The sequence below is a fragment of the Lathyrus oleraceus genome, chromosome 2, assembly GCF_024323335.1.
Source record: "Lathyrus oleraceus cultivar Zhongwan6 chromosome 2, CAAS_Psat_ZW6_1.0, whole genome shotgun sequence".
NCBI lineage: Eukaryota > Viridiplantae > Streptophyta > Magnoliopsida > Fabales > Fabaceae > Lathyrus > Lathyrus oleraceus.
The window spans coordinates 362,627,736-362,655,686 of record NC_066580.1 but is presented as its reverse complement, the minus strand read 5'-3'; the positions used below and the strand labels follow the sequence as shown (position 1 = coordinate 362,655,686).

At 36.2% G+C, this 27,951-nt stretch overlaps 1 long non-coding RNA gene across 1 annotated transcript; it reads right to left on the bottom strand.

Moving 5' to 3' along the window:
* Positions 1-24,996: 24,996 nt before the first annotated feature.
* LOC127119537 (uncharacterized) lies at positions 24,997-25,469 on the bottom strand. The gene is made up of 2 exons (XR_007802867.1): positions 25,378-25,469; positions 24,997-25,233 (listed from the first exon to the last, which is right to left on the bottom strand). It is a non-coding gene; the product is annotated as an uncharacterized LOC127119537 (long non-coding RNA).
* Between the last annotated feature and the right edge of the window lie 2,482 nt (positions 25,470-27,951).

Here is a 27,951-nt window from a genome sequence, read left to right as displayed (position 1 = left end):
GTATTGGCATTCCGTTTCCTGTTATGTGTTTCTTTTGACGTCTCAGCGTCTCTTTTCAGTGTTTTGTTTCGGCGTGCGTTAGCCGAGCTACGAGTGCTCTAATTCTTACTCTGGTTAGAGAAGATACGTATGCATAGGATGCGATGTCCTAGCGAGCATGTTTCCCATTTCCCCGAACTATGTTGACTCTGATGTTTATTTCTGACAAACTACGTAGGCCTAGGATGCGACATCCTGCCGAGTCCACTTCCTCCATCTTTCACCTGTTTTATTATTCCAGTTTGGTGCATTTCTTTGAGCAGTTTGTTAGCAACCTTATTCTATTCTTTTGAGTGTGGATCCCGTCGAGTACGGCGGACGTGAGGGGTGCTAATACCTTCCCCTTGCGTAACGGACTCCCGTACCTTGCAATCTCTGGTCGTAAGACCGTTTCTTTCCCTTTCTTAGGTTATTCCTGCGCTTCCTTTCCGTCAGAGGATGAATAACGTCGGTGGCGGCTCTGTGTTTTTTCCCGCCAGTTGTTTTTCGCGTTGCGACAGTTGGTGAGAGACATAAGTCTCTGGGACCACCATAGACATTGTTTGTTCTCCATAAAAGCAGGTGTCTAAGGCAAGTGTGAAATAAACCACTTGTACAGAAGAGGAATGCAACAAAAAATAGTTCCACCACCTTTAGTGTTCCTTAGATGTAAAGAGAAATACATATCACCCAACAAAGTAGGCACAGGATTCCTAATCAAGAAATTTCTAATGGCGTTAACATCAACAAAACCGTCAATGTTAGGGAACAAAGCTAATCCATAATTGAGAAACATAAAGATAGCTTCAAAAGCATCCACACTACCAGCTTGAGCAAAGGCAGTAGCTTCCTTGATGAGGAAATCAGATGACAACCCAAACAATCCTCCTTTCTTCACCCAATGAGCCTCTATTTAAGACTTCTTCAAGCGCATAGCTTAAGCAATAAGATGAGATCTGGGAATCTCCTCCAATCCACTAAAAGGAACTCTACTATAAATGGGTATCCCCAAGAGATGAGAATACTCCTCCAATGTAGGCACAAGCTGATAATCTGGGAAAGTGAAGCAACGGTAGAAAGGATCATATAACTACACTAGCACACTTAGAAGTCATTCAACCACATCAGTAGACAAGACAAACAATAGCTTCCCATGACGTTGTTTGAAGTCCAAGGGATCTAATACAAAAGATGCTAGCTTCCTTAACTCTTTCAAGTCGGTACATCTGAAACTATACTTCTTAGTGTTCCTTCGTCCATAATCCATGGTCTGAAAATATTTGCAAATAATACCTCAGTTCCTTGAAATATTCGTGTAATGAATGTTATGATGCGTATGAATGCATGAATGCAACAATCACAAATAAGGGATCACACACAAGGAAAGAAAATTAGGGTCAAGGGATGAATCAGGTCATTGTCAAGATCAATCAGCCATTTTGGTGGATTATGGTTTACACCTTATCAACACCCGAGTTCCATTGATATTGACAAGACTTGATTGGACCAACCAAGAATCAAGGGTTTGTTGTGAGTCATGAGCATGGAGTCTAGGTAAGAACCATCCCAAAGGAGTGAACTAAGGGTAAAACCTATAGATCATGTTCTAAAAAATTCCCAAACTCTTAATTCCATCTATCGGATATTAAAGGTTAAGATGATTGATTCATCGACCCATAATATTCTCAAGATAAACTCGTCTAAGTGTAGTATCGCGTAACAAATGTTATCAAGTCTACACTTGAACAGTCTCCGCACTACGTCCTAAATAGGCCAAGAGGGGGTAAATGTTCTATGGTCCTTAGCTTCTCGGACCCAAATTAGAGATAGTAATATCTAACCATAAATACTTGTGTGACATTTCCAAATCCAAAACAATCTCCACTGAGCAAATGGATCTCAAGCCAACTTGTTAAGGACTACTGCACACAAGTCGAACATGATTATACCATCCTCCTATCTTAATTGCACTCAAGTTCGGGTTAGAACGTATCTCACCACTCAGAGATTACCAAGCACAACAACTAGATTATATCACACAAACATACATACATCACATATATACAATTATATACACACAACAAAGTAGGCTAAACCCATTGGGGACTACTCTCCAGTAAAGTTGCCACTTACTTTCAGTAGCGGTAAATTCATGATCATCAAGCTATGGATAAGCTAGACATCAAATAACAAGAGTCGCCACCGTGCTTTTATTGTTTCCATGGGAAAAGGGAAAAGTACGAACAAAACCCAAGAATAATAAGTTTTCAAATCAAAACTAATAAAATGCTAGAGATTACAGGTAAGGGGGTTGGTTACACAGAGCGAAGGTGTTAGTACCCAAAGTGTCTTAGGTACTCCTAGGGACCCCTTTCTTGTGTGCATATGTATTTTTGTACTAAGTAATGTTAGCAAGCAAATAGAATGGGGTGATGAGAAAAATAATTAATTAATTATATTTTTGTGTTTGACAAGACCTTCGTACTTGTGCCTACGTACCAACATAAAAATGAGGGATCAAAACCTCGTAGTTCGTGATACAAATTTCAAAGTGGATGCATTGCTTTTAATCAAAAATTAAGTTTGAAAGGCACAAGGGCCTAGAAAATGGTTTGAATGAGTTAGTTCTTTTTGGCTCTTTGAATGTTTTAAGTCAAGTATAGTTATGTTTATTTACAAGTTTTAAGAAAAGAAGTTTAAAAATGCAATGGCATAAGGCCAAAGTTTTCTAGTTTGCAAAGTGGTCAAACTTTAGAAAATAACAAGATCAAACAAAGAAGTTTTTTTTAAAAACATGGGAGAGATTTTGAAATTTGAGAGACGGGGAGGAGATGAAGAGACTAATCCTAAGCATAAATTTAAAAGTTAAGAGTTTAAACGATCTGACCAATGGGCTGCAATCCAATAGGAAAGAATGCCATATAGAAACTCCAAATTCCGTTGGATATTTAGAATCAAGCAACAAACTATGCATACAATATTAACTTGAAGATCAAGGCATCAAATAGAGATATCCCCATCCAAGCATTAGCCACTCCATAATCTCCTTCAAATTGGCATATGTAGCAGATGAATTCCACAAGTCACAGGTTCAAAATAGCTGCTTCACAATGATCATGTTGCATATGAACACAAATGTATCTTCAATGATGTATCAGGTGAAGTTTCAAATTACAAGCACTTGGTTACATGAAAGTTGGCATTGGCTAAGTCCTTTTGCTTAGGGATGTTGCCTAGATTCTAAGTCCAATCGTCCAAGATCAAAATAGCTGCTTCACAATGATCATGTTGCATACGAACACAAATGTATCTTCAATGATGTATCAGGTGAAGTTTCAAATTACAAGCACTTGGTTACATGAAAGTTGGCATTGCCTACATTCTTATCATATACATCAATGGTCAAAGACCACGCAAACAAACAAAATATACACAAACAAGATATATCACACAATATGGTCTAAGTGGATAAATTGAAAAGGCATTAATATAAACAATTAGAATGGTAAATGAATAAAGCTTAAAAATTAAAGTGCATTAAAAGTAAATATCTTGAAACTAAATGTTAGTTATTAATGAATTATAAGTTAGTATTGCTTTTGCTTTTGCTTTTTAAGTCATTCTTTGGAGAACACTCAACCCACTTATCACAAGCATTGATCCTTGAACCAAGACATCTTCTAAAGGAAGGAAAAAAGGCCAAGTTTCCACATAATACCATGAAAGAGGGGAGACATACAATCTCACTAACTAGAATGATATGCCTTTTTGTGTAAAAAATTTAGCTCTATGTTAAGCAATCGTTATTGGACTTATGTAGAAGTCACAACTATTTGTGGTCGGGCAATAGGATTTTGGTATTAATGCATGTTAGAGACATAGTTTAATGGACTATGCTCATGAAACATACAACACACACAAAAAGAATATGCAAAATAGGTGGCCTAATCTCTTCCATACTTATGTTGGTTTTTCAATCAACTAGCCTTAAGACTTTGAGATATCATAGGACAAATGAAATGGATGCATAAAGAAGGGGAATTAAATGAAGAGGGAGGGGAATAGATCAAAACTCAAATTGGTCAAAGGAGGACTTTTACAAATTAAGATCATTCATTCATTTTGGGAGATGGAATGTACATTCCATGAATCCCCTAAATCTAATGATCTTAACCTAGCAAAGTCAAATCAACCTTGACCAAGGCCCGACAACAAAAGTCAAACTTATACAAATCTTCGAGATAGCTCAACCCAATTAGTTGGCATTTATTAAATTTAAAAACTCATTAAAACACATTAAAACACCAAAGAAACGGCCATGAGATTTATCATAGGTCAAACAAGGTCAAAGGGCCTTGGAGAAAATTTTTCAGATTTTTTGGAGACTTAAAAGTATTTTTAAACAATTAAAAATATTCACAAAATCAATTAAATCATTAAAAATATTAATAATGATCCAAAAATTAATTCTAATTCAAAATATGAAAGATGAATTTATTTAAATTTTTTTGGTGAAACTCTCATATTTTTTGGATCAATATTAAAATTAATATGAATTAATGAAAATCAAATGAAATAAAATGAAAATAAAAAAATCAAAAAAATGTGGACCACTTGACCTCCCTCATTAATTGAGGTGGCAGATCAAGTGGATGAGCGCGCGCAATCTACAATGCACCTGAGTCAACTAATCACACGTGTGGTAATCAGTATGTACGCTCAAGAGTAAAACAATTTAAACAAGATCAATGGCTCAGAACCTCTCCAGCACACCACCGGCGCTGGACCTCCTGCACCTTCTCAGGCGAGGTCCACTAGACTGGTTCACTCATCACCATCACCAAAATGAAAAAATAGGACATGATCTGAAGGAAAAAATGGCGTAGAGCACGAATCTGACCTTAATTTCAACTAACTCTACATATTTAGAAAGATATGAAGATTTGAATTTTGAGGTGTGTCAACTGAGTTGCTTCGATTTGACCTCAAAGTAATTCAATCTTCTTGCCTACATTGGTAGGACTTCAGACAACCAAAGATTCAAGAGAATTAATGAGAATTGAGTGAGAATCGAAGAGAAGAAGATTTCTGAAAATTACCTTCAATGTTGTGCAGAAATGGATCTTGCTTGCTTCAAACTTGACTTGATCACACTCGAGGAGCTTGTAGCAGTGGTTTGGCAATGGTACACAACTTCGGATCCTGGAGTTTTGAATCTCCAAACAGTGAGATTCTGTAGCGATAAATTCATGATCATCAAGCTATGGATAAGCTAGAGATCAAATAACAGGATTCGCCATCGCGCTTTTATTGTTTCCAAGGGAAAAGGGAAAAAGTACGAACGAAACCCAAAAGTAAGAAGTTTTTAAATCAAAACTAATAGAAATTCAGAGGTTACAGGTAAGGGGGTTGGTTACACAGAGGGAAGGTGTTAGCACTCAAAGTGTCCTAGGTACTCTTAGGGATCCCTTTTTATGTGCATATGTACTTGGTATAAAGTGATGTTTACAAACAAATAGAATGGGGGGATGAGACAATAATTCATTAATTATATTTTTGTGTTTGACAAGACCTTCAATCTTGTGCCTACGTACCAACATTAAAATGAAGGATCAAAACCTCGTAGTTCGTGATACAAATTTCAAAGTGGATACATTTCTTTTTAACAAAATTAAGTTTGAAAGGCCCAAAGGCCTCAAAATGGTTGGAATGAGTGAGTTCTTTTTGGCTTTTTGAAAGTTCATGTCAGGTATAGTTAAGTTTATTTACACGTTTGATTTATGAAAAGAAGTTCGAAAGTGCAATGACATAAGGCCAAAGTTTCTATCTTTTTGCAAAGTGGTCAAAGTTTAGAATAAAATAGGTTCAATCAAAGAAGATTTTGAAAATGGAGGGAGAGATTTTGAAATTAAAGAAATGGGGAGAAGATGAAGAGACTATCCTATGTACAAAATTAAAGTTTAGAGTTGAAAAGATCTGACCAAATGGGAAGCAATCTAATAGACAAAAATGTCAATAGAAACCCAGAATTCCCTTGGACTTTTAGAATCAAGCAACACACAAATGCACAATTATATTATCTGAAGAACAAGGCATCAAATAAAGATGGCCACATCTAAGCTTATCCATTCCATGATCTTCTTCAAAATAGCCCATGTAACATATGAATTTCACAAATCATAGGTTCAAAATAACAGCTTCACGATGATCATGTTGCAGATGAACTTAGAGAGATCTTGAATGATGTATCGGATGAAGTTTCAAATTACAAGCACTTGGTTTCTCAATAAGTTGGCATTGGCCAAGTCCTTTAGCATAGGAAGGTTGCCTAGATTCTAAGTCCATTTGTCCAAGATCAAGCCAACAGTCCGCACAAAAGCTTTTTTAGGGTTTTTTGTTGTTATTATGTACATTAATGGTCAAAGACCATACGAAGAAGCAAAGTATACACAAACAAAATATATCACACAATATGGTCCAAATGGACAAAGTGAAAATTGCATTAACATAAACAATTATAATGATATGAACAATGGAAAATGAAATAAAATGCTAAAAGTAAATTTCATTAAGGTAAATGGCTTCAATTTAAATGTTAATAGTTAATAGGTTAGAGGTTAGTATTGTTTTGCTTTTGCTTTTCATTTTAAGACAATCTTTAGGCAACACTCAACCCACTTATCACAAGAGGAAGGAAAAAAGGCCAAGTTTCCACATAATACCATGAAAGAGGGGAGACTTACAATTTCACTAACTAGAATGCTTATGCCTTTTGTGTCACAAATTTAGCACTATGTTAAGCAATCGTAATTGGACTTATGTTGAAGTCACAACTATTTGAGGCCGGGCAATAGAATTTTGGTGTTAATGCATGTTAGAGACATAGTATAATAGACTATGCTCATAAAACATACCACACAAAAAAAATATATGCAAAAGGTGTGGCCTAATCTCATCCATACTCATGTTAATTTTTCAATCAACTAGCCTTAGGATTTTTGAGATATCATAGGCCAAATGGAATGAATGAATGAATAAGAGGAATAAGATGAAGTGGGAGGGGAATGGATCAAAACACAAATTGGTCAAAGGAGGACTTTTACCAAATTAATATCATTCATTCATTTTGAGAGATGGAATGTACATTCCATCAATCCCCTAAATCCAATGATATTAATTTGACAAAGTCAAATCAACCTTGACTAAGGCCCAACAACAATAGTCAAACACCAACAAGTCATCACAATTGGTCAACAAAATTATTTGGAATTTAATCAAATTAAAAAATATCAAAATAAGGCATTTAAATTAAATATGGTTTGTCCAATTCCTAACACCTCATCAAAACACCAAAGAAATGGCCATGAGATTTAACATAGGTCAAACAAGGTCAAAGGACCTTGGAGTAAAAATTTCATAATTTTTGGACATTCAAAAGTATTTTTAAACAATTAAAAAGAAATGAAAAATCAATTAAATCATGAAAAGTATTAATAATCATCTAAAAAATAATTTTAATTCAGAATATGAAAGAGGAAATTATTTGAAATTTTTTGGTGAAACTCTCATATTTTTTGGATCAATATTAAAATAAATATGAATCAATGAAAATAAACGGATAAAAATGAAAATTAAATGATCAGAAAAAACATGGACCACTTGATCTCCCTCATTAATTGAGGTGGCAGATCAAGTGGATGAGCGCGCGTAATCTACAATGCACCTGAGTCAACTAATCACACGTGTGGTAATCAGTATGTACGCTCAAGAGTAAAACAATTTAAACAAGATCAATGGCTCAGAACCTCTCCAGCACACCACCGGCGCTGGACCTCCTGCACCTTCTCAGGCGAGGTCCACCAGACTGGTTCACTCATCACCATCACCAAAATGAAAAAATAGGACATGATCTGAAGGAAAAAATGGCGTAGAGCACGAATCTGACCTTAATTTCAACTAACTCCACATATATAGAAAGATATGAGGATTTGAATTTTGAGGTGTGTCAACTGAGTTGCTTCGATTTGACCTCAAAGGAATTCAATCTTCTTGCCTACATTGGTAGGACTTCAGACAACCAAAGATTCAAGAGAATTAATGAGAATTGAGTGAGAATCAAAGAGAAGAAGATTTCTGAAAATTACCTTCAATGTTGTGCAGAAATGGATCTTGTTTGCTTCAAACTTGACTTGATCACACTCGAGGAGCTTGTAGCAGTGGTTTGGCAATGGTACACAACTTTGGATCCTGGAGTTTTTGAATCTCCAAACAGTGAGATTCTGTAGCGATAAATTCATGATCATCAAGCTATGGATAAGCTAGAGATCAAATAACAAGAGTCGCCATCGCGCTTTTATTGTTTCCAAGGGAAAAGGGAAAAAGTACGAACGAAACCCAAAAGTAAGAAGTTTTCAAATCAAAACTAATAGAAAGTCAGAGGTTACAGGTAAGGGGGTTGGTTACACAGAGGGAAGGTGTTAGCACTCAAAGTGTCCTAGGTACTCATAGGGACCCCTTTTTATGTGCATATGTACTTGGTATAAAGTGATGTTTACAAACAAATAGAATGGGGGGATGAGAAAATAATTCATTAATTATATTTTTGTGTTTGACAAGACCTTCGATCTTGTGCCTACGTACCAACATTAAAATGAAGGATCAAAACCTCGTAGTTCGTGATACAAATTTCAAAGTGGATACATTTCTTTTTAACAAAATTAAGTTTGAAAGGCCCAACGGCCTCAAAATGGTTGGAATGAGTGAGTTCTTTTTGGCTTTTTGAAAGTTCATGTCAGGTATAGTTAAGTTTATTTACACGTTTGATTTATGAAAAGAAGTTCGAAAGTGCAATGACAGAAGGCCAAAGTTTCTATCTTTTTGCAAAGTGGTCAAAGTTTAGAATAAAATAGGTTCAATCAAAGAAGATTTTGAAAATGGAGGGAGAGATTTTGAAATTAAAGAAATGGGGAGAAGATGAAGAGACTATCCTATGTACAAAATTAAAGTTTAGAGTTGAAAAGATCTGACCAAATGGGAAGCAATCTAATAGACAAAAATGTCAATAGAAACCCAGAATTCCCTTGGACTTTTAGAATCAAGCAACACACAAATGCACAATTATATTATCTGAAGAGCAAGGCATCAAATAAAGATGGCCACATCTAAGCTTATCCATTCCATGATCTTCTTCAAAATAGCCCATGTAACATATGAATTTCACAAATCATAGGTTCAAAATAACAGCTTCACGATGATCATGTTGCAGATGAACTTAGAGAGATCTTGAATGATGTATCGGATGAAGTTTCAAATTACAAGCACTTGGTTTCTCAATAAGTTGGCATTGGCCAAGTCCTTTAGCATAGGAAGGTTGCCTAGATTCTAAGTCCATTTGTCCAAGATCAAGCCAACAGTCCGCACAAAAGCTTTTTTAGGGTTTTTTGTTGTTATTATGTACATTAATGGTCAAAGACCATACGAAGAAGCAAAGTATACACAAACAAAATATATCACACAATATGGTCCAAATGGACAAAGTGAAAATTGCATTAACATAAACAATTATAATGATATGAACAATGGAAAATGAAATAAAATGCTAAAAGTAAATTTCATTAAGGTAAATGGCTTCAATTTAAATGTTAATAGTTAATAGGTTAGAGGTTAGTATTGTTTTGCTTTTGCTTTTCATTTTAAGACAATCTTTAGGCAACACTCAACCCACTTATCACAAGAGGAAGGAAAAAAGGCCAAGTTTCCACATAATACCGTGAAAGAGGGGAGACTTACAATTTCACTAACTAGAATGCTTATGCCTTTTGTGTCACAAATTTAGCACTATGTTAAGCAATCGTAATTGGACTTATGTTGAAGTCACAACTATTTGAGGCCGGGCAATAGAATTTTGGTGTTAATGCATGTTAGAGACATAGTATAATAGACTATGCTCATAAAACATACCACACAAAAAAAATATATGCAAAAGGTGTGGCCTAATCTCATCCATACTCATGTTAATTTTTCAATCAACTAGCCTTAGGATTTTTGAGATATCATAGGCCAAATGGAATGAATGAATGAATAAGAGGAATAAGATGAAGTGGGAGGGGAATGGATCAAAACACAAATTGGTCAAAGGAGGACTTTTACCAAATTAATATCATTCATTCATTTTGAGAGATGGAATGTACATTCCATCAATCCCCTAAATCCAATGATATTAATTTGACAAAGTCAAATCAACCTTGACTAAGGCCCAACAACAATAGTCAAACACCAACAAGTCATCACAATTGGTCAACAAAATTATTTGGAATTTAATCAAATTAAAAAATATCAAAATAAGGCATTTAAATTAAATATGGTTTGTCCAATTCCTAACACCTCATCAAAACACCAAAGAAATGGCCATGAGATTTAACATAGGTCAAACAAGGTCAAAGGACCTTGGAGTAAAAATTTCATAATTTTTGGACATTCAAAAGTATTTTTAAACAATTAAAAAGAAATGAAAAATCAATTAAATCATGAAAAGTATTAATAATCATCTAAAAAATAATTTTAATTCAGAATATGAAAGAGGAAATTATTTGAAATTTTTTGGTGAAACTCTCATATTTTTTGGATCAATATTAAAATAAATATGAATCAATGAAAATAAACGGATAAAAATGAAAATTAAATGATCAGAAAAAACATGGACCACTTGATCTCCCTCATTAATTGAGGTGGCAGATCAAGTGGATGAGCGCGCGTAATCTACAATGCACCTGAGTCAACTAATCACACGTGTGGTAATCAGTATGTACGCTCAAGAGTAAAACAATTTAAACAAGATCAATGGCTCAGAACCTCTCCAGCACACCACCGGCGCTGGACCTCCTGCACCTTCTCAGGCGAGGTCCACCAGACTGGTTCACTCATCACCATCACCAAAATGAAAAAATAGGACATGATCTGAAGGAAAAAATGGCGTAGAGCACGAATCTGACCTTAATTTCAACTAACTCCACATATATAGAAAGATATGAGGATTTGAATTTTGAGGTGTGTCAACTGAGTTGCTTCGATTTGACCTCAAAGGAATTCAATCTTCTTGCCTACATTGGTAGGACTTCAGACAACCAAAGATTCAAGAGAATTAATGAGAATTGAGTGAGAATCAAAGAGAAGAAGATTTCTGAAAATTACCTTCAATGTTGTGCAGAAATGGATCTTGTTTGCTTCAAACTTGACTTGATCACACTCGAGGAGCTTGTAGCAGTGGTTTGGCAATGGTACACAACTTTGGATCCTGGAGTTTTTGAATCTCCAAACAGTGAGATTCTGTAGCGATAAATTCATGATCATCAAGCTATGGATAAGCTAGAGATCAAATAACAAGAGTCGCCATCGCGCTTTTATTGTTTCCAAGGGAAAAGGGAAAAAGTACGAACGAAACCCAAAAGTAAGAAGTTTTCAAATCAAAACTAATAGAAAGTCAGAGGTTACAGGTAAGGGGGTTGGTTACACAGAGGGAAGGTGTTAGCACTCAAAGTGTCCTAGGTACTCATAGGGACCCCTTTTTATGTGCATATGTACTTGGTATAAAGTGATGTTTACAAACAAATAGAATGGGGGGATGAGAAAATAATTCATTAATTATATTTTTGTGTTTGACAAGACCTTCGATCTTGTGCCTACGTACCAACATTAAAATGAAGGATCAAAACCTCGTAGTTCGTGATACAAATTTCAAAGTGGATACATTTCTTTTTAACAAAATTAAGTTTGAAAGGCCCAACGGCCTCAAAATGGTTGGAATGAGTGAGTTCTTTTTGGCTTTTTGAAAGTTCATGTCAGGTATAGTTAAGTTTATTTACACGTTTGATTTATGAAAAGAAGTTCGAAAGTGCAATGACAGAAGGCCAAAGTTTCTATCTTTTTGCAAAGTGGTCAAAGTTTAGAATAAAATAGGTTCAATCAAAGAAGATTTTGAAAATGGAGGGAGAGATTTTGAAATTAAAGAAATGGGGAGAAGATGAAGAGACTATCCTATGTACAAAATTAAAGTTTAGAGTTGAAAAGATCTGACCAAATGGGAAGCAATCTAATAGACAAAAATGTCAATAGAAACCCAGAATTCCCTTGGACTTTTAGAATCAAGCAACACACAAATGCACAATTATATTATCTGAAGAGCAAGGCATCAAATAAAGATGGCCACATCTAAGCTTATCCATTCCATGATCTTCTTCAAAATAGCCCATGTAACATATGAATTTCACAAATCATAGGTTCAAAATAACAGCTTCACGATGATCATGTTGCAGATGAACTTAGAGAGATCTTGAATGATGTATCGGATGAAGTTTCAAATTACAAGCACTTGGTTTCTCAATAAGTTGGCATTGGCCAAGTCCTTTAGCATAGGAAGGTTGCCTAGATTCTAAGTCCATTTGTCCAAGATCAAGCCAACAGTCCGCACAAAAGCTTTTTTAGGGTTTTTTGTTGTTATTATGTACATTAATGGTCAAAGACCATACGAAGAAGCAAAGTATACACAAACAAAATATATCACACAATATGGTCCAAATGGACAAAGTGAAAATTGCATTAACATAAACAATTATAATGATATGAACAATGGAAAATGAAATAAAATGCTAAAAGTAAATTTCATTAAGGTAAATGGCTTCAATTTAAATGTTAATAGTTAATAGGTTAGAGGTTAGTATTGTTTTGCTTTTGCTTTTCATTTTAAGACAATCTTTAGGCAACACTCAACCCACTTATCACAAGAGGAAGGAAAAAAGGCCAAGTTTCCACATAATACCGTGAAAGAGGGGAGACTTACAATTTCACTAACTAGAATGCTTATGCCTTTTGTGTCACAAATTTAGCACTATGTTAAGCAATCGTAATTGGACTTATGTTGAAGTCACAACTATTTGAGGCCGGGCAATAGAATTTTGGTGTTAATGCATGTTAGAGACATAGTATAATAGACTATGCTCATAAAACATACCACACACAAAAAATATATGCAAAAGGTGTGGCCTAATCTCATCCATACTCATGTTAATTTTTCAATCAACTAGCCTTAGGATTTTTGAGATATCATAGGCCAAATGGAATGAATGAATGAATAAGAGGAATAAGATGAAGTGGGAGGGGAATGGATCAAAACACAAATTGGTCAAAGGAGGACTTTTACCAAATTAATATCATTCATTCATTTTGAGAGATGGAATGTACATTCCATCAATCCCCTAAATCCAATGATATTAATTTGACAAAGTCAAATCAACCTTGACTAAGGCCCAACAACAATAGTCAAACACCAACAAGTCATCACAATTGGTCAACAAAATTATTTGGAATTTAATCAAATTAAAAAATATCAAAATAAGGCATTTAAATTAAATATGGTTTGTCCAATTCCTAACACCTCATCAAAACACCAAAGAAATGGCCATGAGATTTAACATAGGTCAAACAAGGTCAAAGGACCTTGGAGTAAAAATTTCATAATTTTTGGACATTCAAAAGTATTTTTAAACAATTAAAAAGAAATGAAAAATCAATTAAATCATGAAAAGTATTAATAATCATCTAAAAGATAATTTTAATTCAGAATATGAAAGAGGAAATTATTTGAAATTTTTTGGTGAAACTCTCATATTTTTTGGATCAATATTAAAATAAATATGAATCAATGAAAATAAACGGATAAAAATGAAAATTAAATGATCAGAAAAAACATGGACCACTTGATCTCCCTCATTAATTGAGGTGGCAGATCAAGTGGTCACCAGCACGCAATCCACGATAAGCCTGAGTCAGCGCGCCACAGGAAAGGTAATTCAAACCAATGCACGAGATTATTTCATTTCAAAAGGATCATGTGGCTCTGAACACACCCACTAACCGCCGAAGCTACAACTCCGGTTTCTTTCTCAGGCGAGCCTCGTCGGACTGCTTCAGTCATAACCATCACGAAAATTAAAAAGAAGGAAATGATTTCAAAGTAAAAATGGCACTGAGCACGAATCTGACCTCAATTTATCCTAACTCCAAGTATATTGAGAGATACATGGAGTTGAAATTTGAGGTACATGACATGAGTTGCTTCAATTTGGCCTCAAAGCAACTCAATCTTCTTGCCTACATTGGTAGGACTTTAGACAACCAAGGAATCAAGAGAATTGATCAAGATTTAGAGAGACTCGAAGATATTAAAGCTTCTGGAAAATACCTTCAATGTAGGTCTAGATTCAACTGTTCTTGCCTTGGCTCGTGCTTGATCTCACTCCAAATGCTTGCAGAAGAAGAATTGAATGCTCAAATGGTCTTGGATCCCTGGAGTTTTGAATCTCAAAATAGTGAGAATTCAAACTCAATTTTAAGTGAAATGCTCAGGATTATCCTTTGGAATGTGAGGGTTAGAGGCTTGGGATCAAAGCTGGCGCGAATGTGTGTGAAATTCTGAGCATATGGAGCTTTATTTATAGCCAATTCAGTTGATATTTGCACACTTGAAATGAACTTCCAAAATTAGCAATGTGTGATGCATGAGTGCATGGGCATGTGCAGGTCCATGAAATCACTCTATCTGATCCATAATTGAGTGTAAGCAAGGCTGAAGTCATGTTGGAATGCTAGGCAATTGTGCATTGATGTTTGAAGTTCAATCTTGCCAAATGATGATACCATGTTCAAGCCATGCGCAACCTATTCATTTCTTGTCCAAAATGGCTGAATTTAGGCTTTTTGGAAAGGTTAGATCAAGAGGAACAACTTTCATGTTCAACACCTTTCCATTTGGAGCTTGGAACTTGAATAGTTTTGAGGTGGAAATTTTGGAAATTTTAACATATTGAAAATGTTTCTAAGTGTCAAGCCATAAGTCTCAATATTCTACCTTGCTTAACTTTTTACGTGAGCTTCAAATGAGAAAAATGTCTTCATCAAAGTTGTATCTCTCTAAAAGACATTCAAAATGGTCACCAATTTCATGTCGTTTGGATTTTAAATGATAGAGTTATGCATTTTTGAAGTTGGGAAAAATCACTTGATCAATGATATAGGTCAAATATGACCTATAGTGTAACCTCATATCACATGCTCATAAAAGTTGAATCAACTCTCACTCCAAACATAAAAGTTTAAGTAGTCATCTTGAATTTGATTGTGCAACTTGTAAATATTTTATCTCATTAAATTTGAGCATGTTATGGCTTTGGGAAGTTGACTTTCAAATTAGGGTTTAGACAAAACTAGCTCTAGGTCTCAACATGAAATTTGTTTGGGATGTCATTTAGAGTAAGTTTTCCCTTGGAATCATTTTGATATGGTGAAAATTGTAGGAGATAGGGTCTAGAGAGACCTAGTTTTGATCAAATGAATTCATCTGGCCAACCACCATCAACCAACTTGCTAACCTTAAATTCTATTGACTGTATAGGCTCATGGTAGATCATATATGCATAATATTATGAAATTTGAAGAGTCCTTTGAGAAATTTGATAAATTGATGCGATAGCTTGTTGGAGAAGTTACTCAAGATACCTAGTCAAACTAGGGTTTCCAATGCAAATCACCCTCAAACTCTTGAAGAATGCTTGATCAATATAACATGTAGACATCATTGGGACTCATATATGATGTTTATGACCATCCTTGAATCAATCCTTCGTTGTGCTCTTTGTTCACGAGGGTCTCAAACCCTAGATATGGACTTGATAGATCAATGGAGATCATGCCCTACCTACAAAAGAGTTAAGCAAATGCAAAGAGATATTTTTGGTATTTTGGTTAGAGAAATGATAAAATACAAGTATGATACAATCAATTAGTGCATGGTGATCTCTCCCAAAACAAACCCAATGAAATATGAGTAAGGAGGATGCCAAGGTGATCTCAGCCGGGGAACAACAACATCTGTAGGGGATACGAGTAAGTCAGGATAAAACTGAAGTACTTGAATCATGTAGGGGAAAAGCGATTTTACTAAGGAAATGCGCACTCAACTCAACTGGGGAAGATAAACTTCAACACAGGAGGAGGAGAAATCTATTATCCACTACCTATTACTGGGTAAGGAGATAATAAAGATCTGACAGAGAGAACACCTGTCACCGATTAGGATGAACATATCAAGGATGACTCACTAGGAACCAACAGAAGGGAATATTCATCACCGGTTACTGGGTAAGAATAGCCTCGCTGGGGAAAACTACAGAAAAAAGGATTTACAACTACCAGTTACTGGGCAGAGGACCAAGGGTGAGAGTATCCGTCATCGGTTAGGATGAACATATCAAGGATAAACCCAACAGGGAAGAAAATCCGGGATCGGTTAGGATGAACATATGAAGGATAGACTTGCCTGGGATTGTCAAGGAGGATACCCGTCATCGGTTTAGATGAACATATCAAGGGTAAACCACCTGAACAAAAAAGTAGGAATTACATATATCGAATGCTGGATAGAATACCGTCACAGAGAAAATCAGTCAGCGGTTAAGATGAACATATCAAGGATAGACCCTGTGAGGAGACAAAAAAAAGCAGGATTTACAACTACCGGTTACTGGGTAGAAGACCGCAAAAAGAAGGAAACTTGTCATAAGTTAGAAGGAACATATCAAGGATTAAGTCTCTCAGGAACAAAAATAGGGATTAGAACTACCTTTTTACTGGGTAGAATACCAAGAAGAGAAAATCCGTCATCGGTTAGGATGACCATATGAAGGATAGACTCAAGCAGGGGAGAGAAAGATATCAGTCACTGGTTAGGATGAACATATCAAGGATATACTTCCTAGGGGATTAAATCCTCTGGGAACTCCACTGCTCGTAAAGCTGGGGTAATTTCACCGGGATTTGGGAAAAAAGTAGCAAACTGCAAACTAAGAAGAATATTACCAATTACTGGGCAATAAACTCTTAGGAGACTCGAAGCATCTATCTAGGTAAAAATTAGAAAGAAACGGTCAATCAAGACTCAACCGATTGAGGACATAACCCAAGGAGAGTGATTCCATCCAAATAATTAACTAGGGAGGAAACTGAAATAAAAATCATCCATGAGGAGACAAACTCAGTGGGGAAAAGGAGAAAGTTTAAAATCTTTTCGCTTAAGGGGCTGCCACTCTACAATTGAAGGAGGACAGACACCCAATTTGTATGGGGATAGAGTACCGCCAAAGAAAAGAGTAATAATCTCGAATGAATCATGCAAACCATGAAATTATATAAATGTGTATGTATATATGATGATTATGATGACAAAGACGATCGTAAAGGATATGAAGGTGTCGCGAAGAAATTTGAATCATCGGTATAATCCTGGTCAATCCACAAAATATGGAGACAACTGCTAGAGAACAGAGAGATCAATAATCCAAAAAGGCTCAACCCCAACTGGGGAAGAAGGAGATCTGCTGTGGAAGGAAACCTCAAATCTGTAGGGAATTTTAGGTCAACACTATAAAAATAGGAGACAACCCTACAGAGAAAATAAACTGCTCAGAAACCAGGACGAAACTCTGAATGGGAGCAAGTTGAATGGAGATCGGCGGGGAAACCAATGTAATCTACTGGGGAAGTCAACCATATCTGCTGAAAATCAACCCTACTGAGGAAACACAAACTACGTTGCGGAAGGAAGAAACTCCGTCGGGGAAAATAACACACCGCGGGGTATCCGAATCAACTAACTCAGCTGGGGAACAAAACGAAGCTCTACCGGGGGAACAAACATTCCGCCGAGGAACTGAATCAACACAAACGTCCAGGGATACCCAAAGGGTTAACTGCTTGGGGAACCTCTAATGTTTTGCACTTAAGGACCTGCTATTCATTAAAATGCTGCTGATATTCTTTTTAATTGCTTTGAAAAATTCTTGCTTTTATATATTTACGAAAAACTGATTTTGATTAAAAATTTAATTTTCAAAGTGATCATAATAAAAATTTAAAACTATTGACGGAAGTAAATAAGAGTAGAAACAATTGGATAAAAACTCAACTTTATTTGATAGAATGGTATTCTATAAATGACAAGCCTCCATAGATCTACAAAGTTTAAAATTGTAATTAACATGGAAAAGGGTTACATTGAATACAAATGATCCTTAATCTTTCTACCAACTCTTGATATCCACTGCGCTCTTGACCACTACTCGGGTGATGAATCGCTGTCAACCCTTGTGCTCAATCAAATCTTCTAAACCTTGAAGATCAGGAGAATGCAATTACTTGCCATAATCCCTAATTTTTGCATAAGTTGCCCCAAGGTGGGGTACCCAACTTAGTAGAATTTTGTTTCAGTCTTATGTCTCTAATTTTTGCTTGGATCACGCTTTCGAGTTTTCAATCCACCGAGACGCTCATTTTTGCCTAAGCTTCCCTTTCGGGTTTTCAACTTAACGAGCTGTTCTTTTATTTTTTTAGGCGAAGTATTTCTTGACTACATCTGCGTTCACAAGATGAGTGAACTCTTCACCATCCATAGTTGTAAGAATCCATGCTCCGCCTGAAAAGGCTCTCTTAACAACATATGGGCCTTCATAATTAGGAGTCCAATTTCCTCTAGAATCTGGCTTAAACATCAAAATCTTCTTGAGCACAAGGTCACCAAACGAGGTCTGATCTTCTTATTTAAAGCTTTCTTCATCCTTTGCTGATACAACTGACCATGACACATGGCAGTCAATCTCTTCTCTTCAATCAATTTCAGCTGATTAAACCTGGTCTGACACCATTCAGCGTCAGTCAACTTTGGCTTCCATGAGCACACACAATGAAGGAATCTCAACCTCTACGGGGAGTACTGCTTCCATACCATAAACAAGAGAGAAAGGGGTTGCCCCTATTGAAGTGCGAATGGATGTACGCTACCCATGCAAAGCAAATGGGAGCATCTCATGCCAATCTTTGTACGTGACAACCATCTTCTGAATAATCTTCTTAATGTTCTTATTTGCAGCTTCAACAGCCCCATTCATGTTAGGTTTGTAGGGAGAAGAATTATGATGTTTAATCTTGAAGTCTTTACTAAGAGCTTCCACCATATTATTATTCAAGTTCGATCCATTGTCACTAATGATCTTGCTTGGCACACCATAACGACATATGATCTAATTCTTAATAAACCTTACAACAACTTGCTTGGTTACATTTGCATACGATACCGATTCGACCCATTTTGTGAAGTAGTCAATTGCCACCAAAATGAAACGATGTCCATTCGAAGCTTTGGGTTCAATCATCCCAATCATATCAATCACTCACATGGAGAAGGGCCATGGGAAAGATATCACATTCAATAGTGTCGGAGGAACATGAATCTTATCAGCATAAATTTTACACTTGTGGCATTTCTTCACAAATTTGCAACAGTCAGATACCATTGTCAGCCAATAGTAACCTGCTCGCAACATCTTCTTTTCCATTGCATGTCCTTTGGAATGAGTACCAAAGGAACCTTCATGTGCTTCACTCATCAACAAGTCTGCCTCAGGCGGGTAAATCTGACTTTGGAGGAAACATTTGATATCATAATACAACGACTTTTCGTCTTTGATCTCTTCAACAACAAACACATGAGCTGGCCTATCAAGACGCATCACAGATAAATTGGGAACTTCATTGCAATACTTCACTACAATCATCGATGCCAACGTTGCAAGAGCATCTTCCATCCGGTTTTCATCTCGAGGAATATGATGAAACTCAACCTTTATAAGGAAAGTTGAAATCCTCCTCGCATAATCTCTATATGGTATTAAACCGGGTTGATTTGTCTCCCATTCTCCTATGATTTGATTCACAACCAAAGCCGAATCACCGAAGACATCCAAATACTTGATTCTGAGATTCATGACCTCTTCAAGCCCCATAATGCAAGCTTCATATTCTACCACGTTGTTTGTACACTTGAAATTCAATCTAGCTATAAATGGAAGATGCGTGCCTTGAGGAGTAATAATCACTGTCCCAATGTCATTTCCATATTGATTAACAGCTCCATCAAATACCATGCCCCAACAGGAACCAGGTTTTGGCCCTTCTTCAAGCAATGGTTCATCATAATCCTACATTTTCAAGTACAAAATCTCTTCATCAGGAAAGTCATACTGCACTGACTGGTAATCTTCAATTGGTTGGTGAGCCAAATGGTCAGCCAAGATACTACGTTTGATTGCTTTCTGAGATCGGTATTCAATATCATACTCTGATAACAACATCTTCCAACGGGAAATTCTCCTAGTTAAAGCAGGCTTCTCAAATATATACTTGATCGGATCCATTTTGGATATCAACCAAGTGGTATGATTCAACATATACTGGCGCATACGCTTAACAACCCAATCCAATGCGTAACAAGTCTTCTCAAGCATCGAATACCGAGTCTCACAGTCGGTGAACTTCTTACTGAGGTAGTAAATTACAAATTCTTTCTTTCCAGTCTCGTCTTGCTGACCAAGAACATAACCCATACTATCTTCGAGCACACTCAAGTACATGATGAACGGTCTTCCTTCAACAGGTGGAGACAAAATAGGAGGCTCAAACAAATATTCCTTGAGACTGTTAAAAGCTTTCGGGAAATCTTCAGTCCAATCACAACACTGATCTTTCCGAAGAAGCTTGAATATAGGCACACATGTGGCAGTCATGTGGGAAATGAATCTTGAAATATAATTCAAGCGGCCAAGAAAACCTATGACTTGCTTCTCACTTTTGGGCGCATGCATCTCTTGTATTGCTTTGACCTTGGCAGGATCAACTACAATACCCTTCTCGCTGACAATAAAGCACAACAACTTACCAGAACGAACACCAAAAGTACACTTATTGGGATTCAAGCGGAGTTTATATTTCCCCAAACGCTGGAATAGCTTCAACAAATGCTTACAATGTTCCTCTTCATCAATCCATTTAGCAATCATGTGATCGACATAAACTTCAATCTCTTTATGCATCATATCATGAAAAGGAGTAGTCATTGCTCTATGCTAAGTTGCACCAACATTCTTTAAACCGAAAGGCATCACTCTATAACAAAATGTTCCCCTAGGTGTAATGATTTTGGTCTTCTCAATATCTTCGGGTGCGATATTGATCTGATTATATCTGGAAAATCCGTCCATAAACGAAAAGACTTCAATTTAGCAGTATTGTCTACCAACATATCAATGTGTGGTAGAGGGAAATCATCTTTCGGACTAGCTTTAATCAAATCTCTATAATCAACACACATGCGGACTTTTCCATCTTTCTTCGGTACAGGCACAATATTGGCCACCCACTGCGGATACTCAGCGGTAACAAGGAAACCGACATCAATCTGCTTTTGCACTTCCTCTTTGATCTTCACAGCCATATCAGGATGCGTTCTTCTCAACCTCTACCAGCTTGAGCAAAGGCGCTAGCTTCCTTGATGAGGAAATCAGATGGCAACCCAAATAATCCTCCTTTCTTCACCCAATGAGCCTCTATCTAAGACTTCTTCAAGTGAAGAGCTTCAACAATAAGATTAGATCGGGGAATCTCCTCCAATCCACTAAAAGGCACTCTACTTGATACAAGTATCCCCAAAAGATGAGATACTCCTCCAATAGAGGCACAAGCTGAAAATTTGGGAAAGTGATTCAACTGTAGAGAGGATCATAGTACTGCACTAGCACGCTCAAAAGTCCTTCAACCACATCAGCAGACAAGATCGATAGAAGCTTCCCATGACGTTGTTTGATATCCAAGGGATCTAATACAAAAGATGCTAGCTTCCTTAACTCTTTCAAGTCGGGATATCTGAAACTATACTTCTTAGTGTTCCTTCGTTCATAATACATGGTCTGAAAATATTTGCAAATAATACCTCAGTTCCTTGAAATTTTCGTGTGATGAATGTTATGATGCGCATGAATGCATGAATGCAACAATCACAAATAAGGGATCGCACACAAGTCAAACAAAAGTCAAGGGATGAATCAAGTCATGTCAAGATCAATCATCCATTTTGGTTGATTATGGTTTACACCTTATCAAGACCCAAGTTCCATTGATATTGACAAGACTTGATTGGATCAACCAAGAATCAAGGGTTTGTTGTAAGTCACAAGCATGGATACAGGGTAAGAACTATCCCAAAGGAGTGAACTAAGGATAAAAACTTGTAGATCATGTTCTAAAAAGTTCCCAGAGTCTTAATTCCATCTATCAGATATTACAGGTTAAGATGACTGACTCATCGACATATAATATTCTCAAGAGAAACTCGTCTGAGTGTAGTATCACGTAACAACTGTTATTAAGTCTACACTTGAACAGTTTCCGCAATACGTCCTAAATAGGCCAAGAGGGGGTAAATGTTCTACGGTCCTCAGCTTCTCGGACCCAATCAGAGATAACAATGCCTAACCATAAATACTTGTGTGACATTTCCAAATCCAAAAGAGTCTCCACTAAGCAAATGGGTCTCAAGCCAACTTGTTAAGGACTACTCCACATAAGTCGAACATGACTATACCATCCTCCTATCTTAGTTGCACTCAAGTTCGGGTTAGAACTTATCTGACCACTCAGAGATCACCAAGCACAACAAGTAGATTATATCACACATACATATATACAACCATCACATATATACAAATATATACACACAAAAAGTAGGCTAAACCCACTGGAGACTAATCCTCAACAGAGTCGCCACTTAATTTCTATAGCAGTAAATTCATGATCATCAAGCTATGGATAAGCTAGAGATCAAATAACAAGAGTCGCCACCGCGCTTTTATTGTTTCCAAGGGAAAAGGGAAAAAGTACGAACAAAACCCAAAAATAAGATGTTTTCAAATCAAAACTAATAAAAAGTCAGAGATTACACGTAAGGGGGTTGGTTACACAGAGGGAAGGTGTTAGCACCCAAAATGTCCTAGGTACTCCTAGGGAGCCCTTTTTGTACGCATATGTACATGGTATAAAGTGATGTTTACAAAAAAATAGAATGGGGGGATGAGAAAAGAATTCATTAATTATATTTTTGTGTTTGACAAGACCTTCGGTCTTTTGCCTACGTACCAACATAAAAATGAGGGATCAAAACCTCGTAGTTCGTGATACAAATTTCAAAGTGGATGCATTGCTTTTTAACAAAATTAAGTTTGAAAGGCCCAAAGGCTTAAAAATGGTTTGAATGAGTTAGTTCTTTTTGGCTTTTGAAAGTTCAAGTTAGGTATAGTTAAGTTTATTTACACGTTTGATTTAAGAAAATAAGTTTGAAAGTGAAATGACATAAGGCCAAAGTTTCTATCTTTTTGCAAAGTAGTCAAAGTTTAGAACAAAATAGGTTCAGTCAAAAAAGATTTTGAAAAGGGAGGGAGAGATTTTGAAAATGAAGAAATGAGGAGAAGATGAAGAGACTATCCTATGTACAAAATTAAAAGTTTAGAGTTGAAAAGATCTGACAAAATGGGTAGCAATCCAATAGACAAAAATGTCAATAGACACCCAGAATTTCCCTCGGACTTTTAGAATCAAGCAACACACAAATGCACAATTATATTATCTGAAGTGAAATGCCTCAAATAAAGATGGCCACATCCAAGCTTATCCATTCCATGATCTTCTTCAAAATAGCCCATGTAACAAATGAGTTTCACAAGTCATAGGTTCAAAATAACAGCTTCACAATGATCATGTTGCAGATGAAGTTAGAGAGATCTTGAATGATGTATCAGATGAAGTTTCAAATTACAAGCACTTGGTTTCTCGATAAGTTGGCATTGGCCAAGTCCTTTAGCATAGGAAGGTTGCCTAGATTCTAAGTCAATTTGTCCAAGATTAAGCCAACAGTCCGCACAAAAGCTTTTTAGGGTTTTTTGTTGTTATTATGTACATTAATGGTCAAAGACCATACGAAGAAGCAAAGTATACACAAACAAAATATATCACACAATATGGTCCAAATGGACAAAGTGAAAATTGCATTAACATAAACAATTATAATGATATGAACAATGGAAAATGAAATAAAATGCTAAAAGTAAATTTCATTAAGGTAAATGGCTTCAATTTAAATGTTAATAGTTAATAGGTTAGAGGTTAGTATTGTTTTGCTTTTGCTTTTCATTTTAAGACATTCTTTGGAGAACACTCAACCTGCTTATCACAGGCATGGATCCTTGAACCAAGATATCTTCCAAAGGAAGGAAAAAATGCCAAGTTTCTACACAATACCATGAAAGAGGAGAGACTTAAAGTCTCACTAACTAGAATGCTTATGCCTTTTGTGTCACAAATTTAGCGCTATGTTAAGCAATCATAATTGGACTTATGTAGATGTCACAACTATTTGAGGTCGGGAAATAGAATTTTGGTGTTAATGCATGTTAAAGACATAGTATAATAGACTATGCTCATGAAACCACTACAACAAACAAGACCTTAGACAGCGCTTTTTTTAGCCTTAGACAGCGCTTTAAAGCGCTTTCTAAACCTCCGCTGCTAAAGGTTTAGACAGCGCTTTTTTAAATCTTAAAAGCGCTGTCTAAGCCCCCCCCCCCCTTAGACAGCGCTTTGGCCAAAAGCGCTTTATAAGACCCTCTTATTTTAAATTTTTTAGGTATACCTTAGACAGCGCTTTGAAAAGCGCTGTCTAAGCCCCACCCCCTTCTATGATCGAGATTAGAGTATGCAAAAAAACATGAGGGGACCAGAGGATAGTTTAGTGGGCATAGACTTTTTGGTGGTGGATTTTGTACCGGACTAGAATACTCGGGCGGAGTTGGCGACCGTCTTTCTCCGAGCTCACGCTCAGAGGGCTGTATATTGTGAACTTTGGACTCGGTCAAAGTTGGCAAACACTTTCGCGGTTGACACTAGTAGATCTACCTCTCTGACTCATGTTTTTCTTAAAAACATAATTGTCAAACAACTTCATTTTACCAAGTATGAGGAATTATCTTTAAAGAAACCATAGGAAAAAGATGATTGCAACAATATAATTTAATTTGATCTCCCATTAGGACAACAGATCCAAATCATACAAGACATAAAAAAACAAGACAGGTCCATATGACACTATACCACAGATTACCGGTAAATGTATAAACTAGGATGATTCTTAATCAACACATATAAATGACATTCATAGCCCACCTCCTTCAAGAGGGAAGAATACGACCCGTCAACCTATAAGGGAAATCAGGGCTCATCTAGCTGGTCCTGCAAGAAGTAAAATATAACTTAACTCAGATTATGATCAATTTGCCGCAATATCAGGAAGAGAGGTCGATGATTATTAATCAAAATGCTTGGACAGATAAATGTTCCGAAAAGGGTAGGTTCTATATATTAGAGAAATTTTACCTGGACATCAGAAGTCCAAAGGGTGAGGTTGTCTCTCAAAAGTTGCATTATAAGTGTGCTGTCTTTGTAGGATTCTTCTCCCAACATGAGCAAACCTTGACTACCACTAACTCTCACCACGAAACAGACAATTTTCAAAAGCTGTTAATTTTTTCCAACAATAATTTTACAATTAAGAAACTGCCAATATCCAAGTATTGGCAATTAGACTGCTATTAAGTTCATTGTTCATCCACATGAGCTAAAACGGGCACAAAAAGGAAAGAACTATGAACTATTTAAAGATCCAGAGTCTAAATCATTGGATGGAAAACATCAAATAGTTTATATTTGAAGTTCTCTAATTCAGACTTCAAAAGAAATCTCGAAATTGAATAGATAGCCGACTAAAATTCTGACAACAGGGAATTTGTTCCCCTATTTTATCGATTCAGTATGGAAGTAAGACATACACATAGACAAACACCCAAGTCAAAAATATTGTAATCAAATTGACTTGAAAATTTCAATAATAAATACATTAAAAATTGAAGAAAGAATCCAGTTATTAGTATCATCACAGATATCACAAACCTGTTTGGCCATGGCACAAGCTTTGTCAGACTGGTTGAGAATTTCATAATAGAAAACCGAGAAATTGAGAGCCAAACCCAATCTTATAGGATGAGTAGATGGAAGATCAGCAGCAGCAATATCTTTCAAGACAAAACATAAAACAATTAATTAATAAATTAATCTTCCAAACAGTAAAAAATTAACAAAAAAAAACACAAACCTGTGCAGCCTTGTAAGACAACACAGTATCCTCAGCCGCAGATTTTCTCTCATCCCCAATCTTAAACTCAGCCAAATACTTATGATAATCCCCTTTCATCTTATAATAAAAAACCTTAGACTCACTCGAAGAACCCGAAGGTATAAGATTCGAGTCCAAGAGCTCGAGAATACTGGCACAAACATTGGAGAACTCCGATTCAACTTTAGATCTATAATCCTTAACAAGCACAACATGGTCGTCATTCTTTCTACTTTCTTCCTTCTGCTCTATCGACGAAATGATTCTCCACGCCGCACGTAGCGACCCTATCACGTTCTTGTAAGCGACGGATATTAGGTTTAATCGTAGGAGGGAAAACAAAAAGAACTGAGAACGAAAATAGAAGTCTGAAATTTAATTTTAATTAGACCTTAGACAGCGCTTTTGTGGAAAGCGCTTTCTAAGATATGCCTTAGACAGCGCTTTCCAAAAGCGCTTTCTAAACCCCCACCTTAGACAGCGCTTTTGGTTTTAATTTTTTTTTAATTGAAAGACTTTAAACAGCGCTTTCTCAAAAGCGCTGACTAAGGTCTATATTTAAAAGCGCTTTCTAGACCCCCCCTTAGACAGCGCTTTCATTATTTTTTTAGAACATTTTCCGTGTTTTATTTTTATTTTAACCTTAGACAGCGCTTTCTTTTCAAAGCGCTGTCTAAGATGCGCTGTTAAAAAACCTTTTTGGCGTAGTGAACATACCACACTCAAAAAAATATGCAAAAGGTGTGGCCCAATCTCATCCGTACTCATGTAAAATTTTCAATCAACTAGCCTTAGGATTTTTAAGATATCATAGGCCAAATGGAATGAATGAATGAACAAGGGGAATAAGATGAAGTGGGAGGGGAATGGATCATAACACAAATTGGTCAAAGGAGGACTTTTACCAAATTAATATCATCCATTCATTTTGAAAGATGGAATGTACATTCCATCAATCCCCTAAATCCAATGATATTAATTTGACAAAGTCAAATCAACCTTGACCAAGACCCAACAACAATAGTCAAACACCAACAAGTCATCACAATTGGTCAACAAAATTATTTGGCATTTAATCAAATTAAAAAATATTAAAATAAGGCATTTAAATTAAATATGGTTTGTCCAATTCCTAAAACCTCATCAAAACACCAAAGAAATGGCAATGAGATTTATCATAGGTCAAACAAGGTAAAAGGACCTTGGAGGAAAAATTTCATATTTTTTAGACATTCAAAAGTATTTTTAAATAATTAAAAAGAAATGAAAAATTCAATTAAATCATGAAAAATATTAATAATGATCCAAAAAATAATTTTAATTCAGAATATGAAAGAGAAAATTATTTGAAATTTTTTGGTGAAACTCTCATATTTTTTGGATCAATATTAAAATTAGTATGAATTAATGAAAAAAAAGGATTAAAATGAAAATTATATGAACAGAAAAAACATGGACCACTTGATCTCCCTCATTAATTGAGGTGGCATATCAAGTGGTCACAAGCGCCCAATCCACGATACGCCTGAGTTAGCGTGCCACAGGAAAGGTAATTCAAACAACCACACGAGATTATTTCATTTCAAAAGGATCATGTGATTCTGAACACGCCAAGTCACCACCAGAGCTACAACTCCGGTCTCCTTCTCAGGCGAGCCTCGCCGAACTGGTTCAGTCATAACCATCACCAAATTTAAAAAGAAGGACATGATTTCAAAGTAAAAATGGCACTGAGCACGAATCTGACCTCAATTTATCCTAACTCCAAGTATATTGAG